Consider the following 14172-nt stretch of genomic DNA (forward strand, 5'->3'; position numbering starts at 1 on the left):
ATTTCTATTTATGCTTAATTCTAATGGTTTTTATGTAATTTCTCTCTCTCACTCAATAAATGGTCATACTCATGACCCATTCTCAATCCAAATAAAGCTTTTCATAAAGCTTTTTCTTAAATCCAAGATTAATCTATGCTTGAGGTCAAATTAATGGCTTTTTTCTATGCTTTTAGTTTATGTATTTCATGAATATTAATGATTCAATCCATTATTGGGTTAATGATCCAATTAGGGATCATTCTAATCATTTCCTTAATGATAAGCTTTATCCTTCAAAATAAATTGAGATTTATCAGTCATAGTAGAGCGGAGCTATGGCAAAATTTTTATAAAAATTACACATAAGATAATTTTATTCAAAGCATGAAAAGAGAACTTCCTACCATATTCTAGGAATTATCATCCTAGATTAATTGAAAGAATTTTATTGTAATCATGGAGAAATTAATTTTTATGTTATGCATAATTGATGATTATTTTATTGTAAAAGTGTTACTTTTATCATATTTGGATTTCATGCATAGAGGTATGCATAAAAGAATTATTATTTTAATATAAAAGTGTTTCTTTTATCATATTTGGATTTCATACATAGAGGTATGCATAAAAGAATTATTATTTTAATATAAAAGTGTTTCTTTTATCATACTTGGATTTCATGCATAGAGGTATGCATAAAAGAATTATTATTTTAATATAAAAGTGTTTCTTTTATCATATTTGGATTTCATGCATAGAGGTATGCATAAAAGAATTATTATTTTAATATAAAAGTCTCTCTTTTATCATAATTGAATTTCATGCATAGAGGTATGCATAAAAGTTGATTATTTTATTATAAAAGTGTGACTTTTATCATATTTGGATTTCATGCATAGAGGTATGCATAAAAGTTGATTATTTTATTATAAAAGTGTGACTTTTATCATATTTGGATTTCATGCATAGAGGTATGCATAAAAATTGATTATTTTATTATAAAAGTGTGACTTTTATCATATTTGGATTTCATGCATAGAGGTATGCATAAAAATTGATTATTTTATTATAAAAGTGTGACTTTTATCATATTTGGATTTCATGCATAGAGGTATGCATAAAAGTTGACTATTTTATTATAAAAGTGTGACTTTTATCATATTTGGATTTCATGCATAGAGGTATGCATAAAAGTTGATTATTTTATTATAAAAGTGTGACTTTTATCATATTTGGATTTCATGCATAGAGGTATGCATAAAAGTTGATTATTTTATTATAAAAGTGTTGCTTTTATCATATTTGGATTTCATGCATAGAGGTATGCATAAAAGTTGATTATTTTATTATAAAAGTGTTGCTTTTATCATATTTGGATTTCATGCATAGAGGTATGCATAAAAGTTGATTATTTTATTGTAAAAGTGTTACTTTTATCATATTGAATTTCATGCATAGAGGTATGCATAAAAGATATTCTTTTTATACTAAAAGTGTGATTTTCATCATAAATGGATTTTATGCAGAACTTAGATGCATAAGAGAAATTCTTTTATTCTAAAAGTGTAATTCCTACCAAATTGAATTTATGCATAGGAAGATGCATAAAAGAATGGAATTTCAATTCAAAAGTGTTATTCTCATCCAAGTTGAATTTATGCATAGGAAGATGTATAAAAGATTGAATTTTAATTCAAAAGTGTCATTTCATTTAAAATGAATTTATGCATAGGAAGATGCATAAAAGATTGATTTTTATTTCGAAAGTGTTAGTCTCCTTAAATGGAATTTATGCATAAATAAATGTGTGGAGAAATCTTATATAAGAATTCTCCTGTATTCTATAAATAGATATGGGAAGTGATAAGATGTGATAAGAGGTGTATGAGATGTGATAAGATGTGTATGAAAAGTGATAGGATGTGATAAGAGGTGTATGAGATGTGATAGGATGTGATAAGATGTGTATGAGATGTGATAGGATGTGATAAGAGGTGTATGAGATGTGATAAGATGTGTATGAAAAGTGATAGGATGTGATAAAAGTGTATGAGATGTGATAAGATGTGATAAGAGGTGTATGAGATGTGATAGGATGTGATAAGATGTGTATGAGATGTGATAGGATGTGATAAGAGGTGTATGGGATGTGATAAGATGTGATAAGATGCATATGAGATGAGTTAGGAAGTGATAAGATGAGTCAAGATGTGATAAGATGAGTCAAGATGTGATAAGATGTGTATGGGATGAGGTAAGAAGTGTATGTGATGGGATAAGATGTATATGGGTTGTGATAGGGCAAGAATGGATGTAGATACGGATGTGGATGTATGTATGAATGAGGATGTGAAAATGGATGTATGCATGTAGATGTGGATGTATGCATGTAGATGTGGATGTATGCATGTGAAAGTGGATGTGGATGTGGATGTGGATGTATGGATATGGATATGGATGTGTATGTATGAATGTGGATATGGGATGTGGATGTATAAATGAGGATGTGAAAATGGAGGTAAGCATGTAGATGTGGATGTATGGATGTGAATGTGGATGTGGATGTATGGATGTGGATATGGATGTGTATGTATGAATGTGGATATGAGATGTGGATGTATAAATGAGGATGTAAAAATGGATGTATGCATGTAGATGTGGATGTATGGATGCCAATGTGAATGTGTATGTGAATTAATGTGTCGTCGATATAAGGAAATGGATGAGAATGAGTACACATTGAATGGAATGTGGAATAAGTAATGTGGACTAAGGAGGAATAATGTGGAAAGACGAGAGTTCGATTTAGAAACTGTATTTTGTGACTGTTTGTAAATGACTGTTTTATGTCAAGAATGCTGGGGAAGCATTTTGACCGTCTTGTGGATTAAGGTCATGAAGACCTAACTGTTAAAGTTGCAACTGTTGACGGAGAGTCAATGGAGCACGTCTCGCGTAGCAAGGTCGACCGAGGTCTTGACCAGCCTCGGTTCGATTTAAATGGTGAGCTTCCGGTACGGTGGATGAGGGACCAAGGAAGCAGCCTATGAGTGAAGCGCTAGGTCACCTGCGAAGGATCCTAGAGGGTGCTGACCATACGGTGCTCGGGCTCTGGGTCGCCGAAGATACCCACACGTGCGTTGTGGAAGATATTGGAACAAGGAATAAGAGTTGTTTTCTGAAACCGGGCATGGATCTGGTTGATTGACCTTGCTGGTCCTCAACGGATGAGTCCATGGCTCTTTTATATGGATCTGTGGGTTGATCTTGCTAATCTTCCACGGAGATTCCATTCTGTTATATGAATATATTGCCGGTTACTATGAGCTAGGAACTATGGAAAAGGCCCCTGAGTGAACAGGTGGTGAGCGTTCTGGTTGCCAATGATGCCATAAGTATACCGATGAATGAATGACTGGAAATAAGGATTCAACCAGAGACTATGAGGATTGTCATCAGTGACATAATGGTTTCATTAAAGGATTGTTTTAAAGTTAGCTGATGCTAAGAAAAAGGCAATTTCATATTGGGTGTGTAAGTGGTGTGACTAGTTTTATGTTTGCATGAACTTCCGGCTAGGGGGCCTTGGAACTCTTTTCCTTGGTACCCGGGACAAAACCTAACCAAATTCTTAATTGGATCCCATCACTACAGCGGTTGGGCGGTTGGCTAACCCATGGGACTGGATGGGGTTAGGCTGGACTGATGGATCCGTAAATTGAGACTCAATTTCTGTTATTACGATAGATGAAGTAAGTCCCGGATAGTAATTGTTCTATGGATAGGAATCAACGGCTGTGCCTCTTGATGGGGAAAAAAGCGTTGATCCCAATGATCCAAGTGCAAGTTTCTTCCCTGATTTGACCGAGTATCTTTATAGGTGCAGTCGGATCAGTTTGATCACTAATGGTCTTGACTACGTTAGAGTAAAAAGTTATCGTGGAGGAATCGCCCGTGCTTTCTGGACAAGGGAAGTTTTTTCGGGTTCGGTTTTGGAAGAACCGACGGATTAGTATTTTGTCCGGATATCCGTTGGACGAGGCCTCGAGTGTGGGACCCTGCCTCGCGCTAGAAGTGCTACTTCCGCTGCTAGTACCCCGAATCCGTTGCGCGGTGGGAACAGGGATCTCACAGTTGGTATCAGAGCAATTTGGCTAATAAAGATCAACTGAGAAGACAAATATGTCAAAAATTTATCAAGAAACACAAAAAGGTTGTAATTAAGTGATATAAGTCATATAATTTGATATTCAAACTGAAATTCGTAATTTGGTAATTGGGTCTTCAGATGGAAGTACCACAATTATATAGAATCCCTGACTTGCTTGAGGCCTAGACATGATGGTATTTACCTTATAATTCCAAGGGCCGTGACTACCCGTATATACCGAGAGTATAACTGCAGCTCTTTACTGATAGTATATACGAGTAAATCTAAGACTTGAAATTATAAGCGTAAATGCTATCCAGATGATGATTTCGAATGTGGTTGATATGATTTTAATTTTGTTTGAGAACTGATGAATTGATTTGGATTCTGATTGAAAAATGATGATTTCTGAAATTTAGTTGAAATATAATAACCTGAGCAAAACTACAATGAGGATGAATGGGACGAGTCCCTGATGATAATGATTTCAGCAAATCACTATGAGATTAGTGGATTGTGCTATCAAATTGCTACTGTTAACACTTGACCGTTAGATCAAGTTAAGGGATGACAAATTGAGAACTTACTTGACTGAAATTCCCGTGGAGGAATGTTCAGAAGGAAATTTTTCGGTCTAATGAACCATTATCATGTTAAAGATATGAATGATATGATCTGAATGAATTGTTATTTAATGATGAGTTCTAAGGGATATTTATCCCAGTATTCTGTTGGGTTGACCAGAATATAAGGAACCCCAGAATAAAATTGGATCTTAAGAAAAAGAGTTGTCCTCTGACATGTCGCACTTTTTTAAGTGGGGTAGAACGTAAGATTCCTCCCCAGCCTTCGAGGTATACAAGAGTAAGAATCTCCCTTTTTGATCTTATAATTATTCCCTCTCTAAAATAAAAGAAAGATTCTGTTTAAAAAAGGAAGACCCTCTCCCTAGAATACTTCTCAGGAGTCACGCCTGATTTAAGGATTCAGAACAATGAGTTCAGAAGTGAAAATCGGTGTTTTGGATACCAAGGTTTTGGTTTTCATTCGCGTACGGCCCAAAAGAAGTTCTTTATCTCTTGGGGAGTATAAGAAGTTATCCCCCAGATATTGTGAGCCTTATATCTGAATTCAATGAAAGTAGGTGACTTAGCCTACAAGCTTCTTTTATCTCTTCATCTCAAAGTTCTTAAAGCCTTCTGTAAAAAAATGTGCCAAACCCAAATCATGGAAAGACGGTAAAACTTCAGTGGCAAGATACCATTGGCTTCTAGGTTACGTTAGCTCCTTCCTTTATATAAGTCGTAACTTTTACTTGTCGCTCACAGTAATCTTACTTCCATCGATCTCCTTTCTTTCTTAAACTCCTTCATGTCTTGGCAACAAGAATTAGTTTTATCCATGATGATTTCTTACCTTCAAGACGCAAGCGAGTCTGTGAAGAAGGATTTTATAGAACAGTATGGGCGCTCACTTTTTCCTCACCTAGGAACTTCTGTAGCTCAGACCAAATGGCAGACCTATCAAGACATAACTAGGGTAACACCCTGGGGTCAGCAGCTTTTTCGTAACAATGTCCGCTTGGCCATGGTTATTGAAGCTTTGGGTTTGGGTCCCCGATACTACTGCGTCATGAGATCAAGACATCTTGGGTTTTCTGAGCGGGTCTTCTTACTGGCGTGTTTTCTTCCTCATCTATGCCTTTACCCCGTTTTTGGCTTGCCTCTCAGAGGTCCTTTTGTTAGATCACCTCATACCACTGAGATAGGTGCGGCAATAACCAACAGAATTATTCCCATAGATGAGTTACCTTATACGTGCGCAGCTTGTGAGTGCTGCTTTTGTGATCATATGATGGACGGACTTATGGAAGTGTAAAGAGTTCTTCTATCTTTACTGTATATGTTCCAAGAATGAATAAAGTTTAAATCTTGTTCTTGTCTTGACCCTTACTCTCCTTGAGACTTTTTTATTTGGTGGTTAATCTTAATTAAATTTTTCTCTAAGTCTCATGTTCGTGCGTCTTGCGAAATTATCCCAAGTTTGCGAGATGAGGACATCTCGCGTTTTTCAAGTGGGAGAGAATGTAAGATTCCTCCCCGACCTCTCAAAATGTCCAGCATATTCTCCTATAATCAATTCCCTCTTCAGAAATATAAGAGATCTTGTCTCTGCCTGTTTTGGCATAGAGAGAGAAAATATTCTAGAGAGAGAATATTCAGATTTTGAATATTTTTGGATAGAAAAATATCTCATCTTATTAAAATGAATTCCCTTGAAACAGAAATTCAGAAAGAATTTTCCAATGTGCAATTGGAATTAATTGGAAATGGGTATAAAGGACCTTAGCCTAAGGGTCTAGATTTTCAGAAATTTTTGGATTATGGTCCAATTAAGGTTCCTATGGGCCAATAGCATCAATCCATGTGTAGGGAGGAGATAAATCCAATTTTGTAAAAGAAGATACCCAAAAATGAGTAAATGCTCACATAAGATGAAGAGTTGACTATGTACAAGGTTTATTAGTAAGAAACTATGAGTAATATCAAAAATATGAGATATTTTGGGTATCCAAAAATGAGTAAATGCTCACATAAGATGAAGAGTTGAAAATGTACAAGGTTTATTAGTAAAAAACTATGAGAAATATTAAAATTATGAGATATTTTGGGTATCCAAAAATGAGTAAATGCTCACACAAGATGAAGAGTTGAAAATGTACAAGGTTTATTAGTAAAAAACTATGAGCAATATTAAAAATATGAGATATTTTGGATATAATGATTCCATTTCTGACACATATGTAAGGAAGGGGATTTCTTTAAAGGAGGTGCATATTTCACATGCTTGAATGAGTTTTAAACTAAAAAATAATGTGATATTTTTATCTCTCCTCTCTCTTGAACCAAACCAAATCAAAATGGAACCAAACCGAATAAAAAAGGAACCAAACTAGGTCCAAATCTAGTCCAAATTCAACCAAACTGAATTTAGAAAATTCTAGAATTTAGTTAGCTTTGGTTAGAGCTTCCCTCTCCTATAAATAGAACATGAGTCCTTTGGAAAAAATAGAAGAATTTTACTATACTAGAGTTATGCTGAAATAATGCTAATTTCTACTATTCTCTAAAATTCTCTCCAAATTGAAGAAATTGGAGCTTCCCTCTTTCTTCAATCCCCATTGGTGGCTCCATCAACATACTTAACCAATTGATTGGTTGGGGGCCTCTACCGTGAACAAAGAATCAAGCAATTTGTAAGGTAATTAGTGAATTTTGATCATTTTCTATAATTTCTCAATGTTTCTCTCTTCTCAACCCCTCTCAAGCTTGAGAAGCTTAATTGGAATGGTCTTTGAATGCTATTGAAGTTAATTGGAATGGTTTTTGAATGCTATTGAAGTTAATTGATGAATGGTAGTGAAGAGTTACATAATTTGATGAATTCTATTGAAGTTAATTGATTAATGATAGTTAAGAATTACATAAATTTCCATTTATGCTTAATTCTAATGGTTTTTATGTAATTTCTCTCTCTCACTCAATAAATGGTCATACTCATGACCCATTCTCAATCCAAATAAAGCTTTTCTAGGATGATAATTCCTAGAATATGGTAGGAAGTTCTCTTTTCATGCTTTGAATAAAATTATCTTATGTGTAATTTTTATAAAAATTTTGCCATAGCTCCGCTCTACTATGACTGATAAATCTCAATTTATTTTGAAGGATAAAGCTTATCATTAAGGAAATGATTAGAATGATCCCTAATTGGATCATTAACCCAATAATGGATTGAATCATTAATATTCATGAAATACATAAACTAAAAGCATGTGAGGTGTATTCACCACCTCCATCTGTCCTCAAACATGTATTTCATGAATATTAATGATTCAACCCATTATTGGGTTAATGATCCAATTAGGGATCATTCTAATCATTTTCTTAATGATAAGCTTCATCCTTCAAAATAAATTGAGATTTATCAGTCATAGTAGCGGAGCTATGGTAAAATTTTTATAAAAATTACACATAAAATATTTTTATTCAAAGCATGAAAAGAGAACTTCCTACCATATTCTAGGAATTATCATCCTAGATTAATTGAAAGAATTTTATTATAATCATGGAGAAATTAATTTTTATGTTATGCATATAATTGATGATTATTTTATTATAAAAGTGTTACTTTTATCATATTTGGATTTCATGCATAGAGGTATGCATAAAAGAATTATTATTTTAATATAAAAGTATTTCTTTTATCATATTTAGATTTCATGCATAGAGATATGCATAAAAGAATTATTATTTTAATATAAAAGTGTTTCTTTTATCATACTTGGATTTCATGCATAGAGGTATGCATAAAAGAATTATTATTTTAATATAAAAGTGTTTCTTTATCATATTTGGATTTCATGCATAGAGGTATGCATAAAAGAATTATTATTTTAATATAAAAGTGTTTCTTTTATCATATTTGGATTTCATGCATAGAGGTATGCATAAAAGAATTATTATTTTAATATAAAAGTGTTTCTTTTATCATAATTGAATTTCATGCATAGAGGTATGCATAAAAGTTGATTATTTTATTATGAAAGTGTGACTTTTATCATATTTGGATTTCATGCATAGAGATATGCATAAAAGTTGATTATTTTATTATAAAAGTGTGACTTTTATCATATTTGGATTTCATGCATAGAGGTATGCATAAAAGTTGATTATTTTATTATGAAAGTGTAACTTTTATCATATTTGGATTTCATGCATAGAGGTACGCATAAAAATTGATTATTTTATTATGAAAGTGTGACTTTTATCATATTTGGATTTCATGCATAGAGGTATGCATAAAAATTGATTATTTTATTATAAAAGTGTGACTTTTATCATATTTGTATGCATAAAAGTTGATTATTTTATTATAAAAGTGTGACTTTTATCATATTTGGATTTCATGCATAGAGGTATGCATAAAAGTTGATTATTTTATTATAAAAGTGTTGCTTTTATCATATTTGGATTTCATGCATAGAGGTATGCATAAAAGTGGATTATTTTATTATAAAAGTGTTGCTTTTATCATATTTGGATTTCATGCATAGAGGTATGCATAAAAGTTGATTATTTTATTGTAAAAGTGTTGCTTTTATCATATTTGGATTTCATGCATAGAGGTATACATAAAAGTTGATTATTTTATTGTAAAAGTGTTACTTTTATCATATTGAATTTCATGCATAGAGGTATGCATAAAAGATATTCCTTTTATTCTAAAAGTGTGATTTTCATCATAAATGGATTTTATGCATAACTTAGATGCATAAGAGAAATTCTTTTATTCTAAAAGTGTAATTCCTACCAAATTGAATTTATGCATAGGAAGATGCATAAAAGAATGGAATTTCAATTCAAAAGTGTTATTCTCATCCAAGTTGAATTTATGCATAGGAAGATGCATAAAAGATTGAATTTTAATTCAAAAGTGTCATTTTCATTTAAAATGAATTTATGCATAGGAAGATGCATAAAAGATTGATTTTTATTTCGAAAGTGTTAGTCTCCTTAAATGGAATTTATGCATAAATAAATGTGTGGAGAAATCTTATATAAGAATTCTCCTGTATTCTATAAATAGATATGGGAAGTGATAGGATGTGATAAGAGGTGTATGAGATGTGATAAGATGTGTATGAAAAGTGATAGGATGTGATAAGAGGTGTATGAGATGTGAGAGGATGTGATAAGATGTGTATGAGATGTGATAGGATGTGATAAGAGGTGTATAAGATGTGATAAGATGTGATAAGATGTGTATGGAAAGTGATAGGATGTGATAAGAGGTGTATGAGATGTGATAGGATGTGATAAGATGTGTATGAGATGTGATAGGATGTGATAAGATGCATATGAGATGAGTTAGGAAGTGATAAGATGAGTCAAGATGTGATAAGATGAGTCAAGATGTGATAAGATGTGTATGGGATGAGGTAAGAAGTGTATGTGATGGGATAAGATGTATATGGGTTGTGATAGGGCAAGAATGGATGTAGATACGGATGTGGATGTATGTATGAATGAGGATGTGAAAATGGATGTATGCATGTAGATGTGGATGTATGCATGTAGATGTGGATGTATGCATGTGAAAGTGGATGTGGATGTGGATGTGGATGTATGGATATGGATATGGATGTGTATGTATGAATGTGGATATGGGATGTGGATGTATAAATGAGGATGTGAAAATGGAGGTAAGCATGTAGATGTGGATGTATGGATGTGAATGTGGATGTGGATGTGGATGTATGGATGTGGATATGGATGTGTATGTATGAATGTGGATATGAGATGTGGATGTATAAATGAGGATGTAAAAATGGATGTATGCATGTAGATGTGGATGTATGGATGTGAATGTGAATGTGTATGTGAATTAATGTGTCGTCGATATAAGGAAATGGATGAGAATGAGTACACATTGAATGGAATGTGGAATAAGTAATGTGGACTAAGGAGGAATAATGTGGAAAGACGAGAGTTCGATTTAGAAACTGTATTTTGTGACTGTTTGTAAATGACTGTTTTATGTCAAGAATGCTGGGGAAGCATTTTGACCGTCTTGTGGATTAAGGTCATGAAGACCTAACTGTTAAAGTTGCAACTGTTGACGGAGAGTCAATGGAGCACGTCTCGCGTAGCAAGGTCGACCGAGGTCTTGACCAGCCTCGGTTCGATTTAAATGGTGAGCTTCCGGTACGGTGGATGAGGGACCAAGGAAGCAGCCTATGAGTGAAGCGCTAGGTCACCTGCGAAGGATCCTAGAGGGTGCTGACCATACGATGCTCGGGCTCTGGGTCGTCGAAGATACCCACACGTGCGTCGTGGAAGATATTGGAACAAGGAATAAGAGTTGTTTTCTGAAACCGGGCATGGATCTGGTTGATTGACCTTGCTGGTCCTCAACGGGGATGAGTCCATGGCTCTTTTATATGGATCTGTGGGTTGATCTTGCTGATCTTCCACGGAGATTCCATTCTGTTATATGAATATTTTGCCGGTTACTATGAGCTAGGAACTATGGAAAAGGCCCCTGAGTGAACAGGTGGTGAGCGTTCTGGTTGCCAATGATGCCATAAGTATACCGATGAATGAATGACTCGAAATAAGGATTCAACCAGAGACTATGAGGATTGTCATCAGTGACATAATGGTTTCATTAAAGGATTGTTTTAAAGTTAGTTGATGCTAAGAAAAAGGCAATTTCATATTGGGTGTGTAAGGGGTGTGACTAGTTTTATGTTTGCATGAACTTCCGGCTAGGGGGCCTTGGAACTCTTTTCCTTGGTAACCGGGACAAAACCTAACCAAATTCTTAATTGGATTCCATCACTACAGTGGTTGGGTGGTTGGCTAACCCATGGGACTGGATGGGGTTAGGCTGGACTGATGGATCCGTAAATCGAGACTCAATTTCTGTTATTACGATAGATGAAGTAAGTCCCAGATAGTAATTGTTCTATGGATAGGAATCAACGGCTGTGCCTCTTGATGGGGAAAAAAGCGTTAATCCCAATGATCCAAGTGCAAGTTTCTTCCTTGATCTGACCGAGTATCTTTATAGGTGCAGTCGGATCAGTTTGATCACTAATGGTCTTGACTACGTTAGAGTAAAAAGTTATCTTGGAGGAATCGCCCGTGCTTTCCGGACAAGGGAAGTTTTTCCGGGTTCGGTTTTGGAAAAACCGACGGATTAGTCTTTTGTCCGGATATCTGTGGACGAGGCCTCGAGTGTGGGACCCTGCCTCGCGCTAGAAGTGCTACTTCCGCTACTAGTACCCCGAATCCGTTGCGCGGTGGGAATAGGGATCTCACAGGACCGAGGAACTCATGAAGCGGTATGGCTTGACAGAGAATTTTTCGAAGACCATCTGGCATTATTGACGGATTATCTGGAGGCTATACAGCTTTTGTCAAGTTAAGCAAAAGGGGATGTCACGTGCATCCCGCACTTGGATGCCACATAGACATTTTTGTACAGAAGGTGCAGGACGACCTGGGATGGTGATTTGGTCCCATGTGAGCCAGTCCGGGATGAGTCAGCCAGGGATCCATCTCAGCCGTCCGAGGTCAGGTGTGCATTGTCCTGCACATGAGTCCAAGGTTAGATATGCACTGTCTTGCAAATGAAACAGTGCCAGTCCGCACTGTGAGTCTCCCTCTAGAATGAAGTCAGTGGTTTTGTGTATCAGGTATGGTACCGGATGCTATATCACTGAGTAGAGTATGTTTAGGACAAGGGGCCAGCCCATAGGGCTACCCCGGAGCTTAGTATGGGCATGGGAATGGTGTGAAACCATCCCCATGTGGGCCAGTAAGACCTAGGCTGGACCCACCAGCCATGGAAGGGCTGTGGGATAGCCGTAAGGCAAGAATAAGGGCATTTTCAGGAGGTTACAGCCTTCATAGGGCTGTAGGGCAAGTATGGGGCAGCCCATACAGGCTACCCAGCCCATGGATTATGGGTAAAGGCTATGCCCAGCCTTCTAGAAGTAAGTGCAGCCTCCCCAGCTTGCTAGGGAATTTACGCAGCATTTATTAGGATTTTTGGAGCATTTTATGCTGATTTTGCTCAGTCGTGGGAATGGCCGCTTGCTCTTATGCTGGCCGACTCCACTTGAAGGGTAGTATAAATAGTAGAGGTCCACAATCCCATCATTCCGTAGGGCCTTGTACGAAAATGGTCGATTCTTATTTTCTCTCTCTAGAAAAAATCTTGAAATATTAAAATAAAGAGAATGTAAAAGTCATAAAAGTGTACTCTTTGAGCCAGAGGTAAATTTTCTCCCAGGGGACCATCTCTTAAAGTTCATTGGAACCTTCTATAGACTTGATTAATTATGTCACAAGAGTACATTTGAGTGGGTATTGTAAAGTAGGAATGATCTTGACTGTGTTACCCAATTCTTTACATTGTAGTAGTTGCTCCCTTCTAAGGAGGACCTTTCTTCCATTGTGAATGAAATTAAAGTGTGCCAATGTGTCTTGCATGGATACTTCGACAATATCCTTCCTTAGCTATTGTAAATTGCATTTCTCTCGTATAGAAACAATTGCCACCAGTGTTGAAGCTTTATCAATCACTTCAATGTCTATGACTTTGTCGTCCATTGCACTTGCGACTTCCTAATCTATTGGTACCAACTCTCCATTGATGTAATGGGACCTGATATACCAGAAGGACAAGATAAAAGTTTGAGTTGCAATCATATACTTCGCAACTACTGTCTCGAGTGCAATTTACAATGGATATCATCAAAAACTTTACTCGGCCATCCCTTATCAAGAAGTCTTGCTAAGAGGAATGTGTCCAAATCTTTGGAGACAAGCATGTTCTCGCTATCTTCATGTGAAATAAGCTAAAAAGTTCCACAAACACAATAATTGGTAGGTAAACAATAATTTTTACTACACGAGTTGGGATGCTCCCTCGTAGAGAGCGTTGCACATCCTTGAAGAGCTTTCTCTTTGGTGACTCCATTACTGAGGGTTCTGGGATAGGCCAATCCATGTAGTTCCACTCAGCTTGCAAAGGTAGCTCTTCCAAGCGGCTAGGATTGTGTTTCTTGTTTAGTAGACAGTAGAAATGATCATAGAAAAAGATTCCTATATCTACAAGGCTTTTGTTACTCCTTCCCTCATACTGTAGCTGACCAATGTGTGCGTGAACCACATTCATAATTCCAATGATGCACTGAACTGGCTCCCACTTCTCATATGATGAGGGTACACATTTGCAACCATAGACGTGGATAGTTTACACAGTTCATTAGACCATTATGAGAAAATGAAAGATTGACAAGCGATAGATTAACTTACAGTTTGGTCCATGCGAGGGTAATTTTATGTCATCTAGATTCTCAAGAACAAGCTCATTATGCATATATATATGCTGCACTAGGACTTCCTTGATGGTTGTCCTTCCAACCTATATCTTGAAGTATTTCACTCTTCCTTTCCATGATGCCC

The sequence above is a fragment of the Cibotium barometz genome, chromosome 48, assembly GCF_041138505.1.
Source record: "Cibotium barometz isolate CiBa-2024 chromosome 48, ASM4113850v1, whole genome shotgun sequence".
In the NCBI taxonomy this organism is placed as follows: domain Eukaryota; kingdom Viridiplantae; phylum Streptophyta; class Polypodiopsida; order Cyatheales; family Cibotiaceae; genus Cibotium; species Cibotium barometz.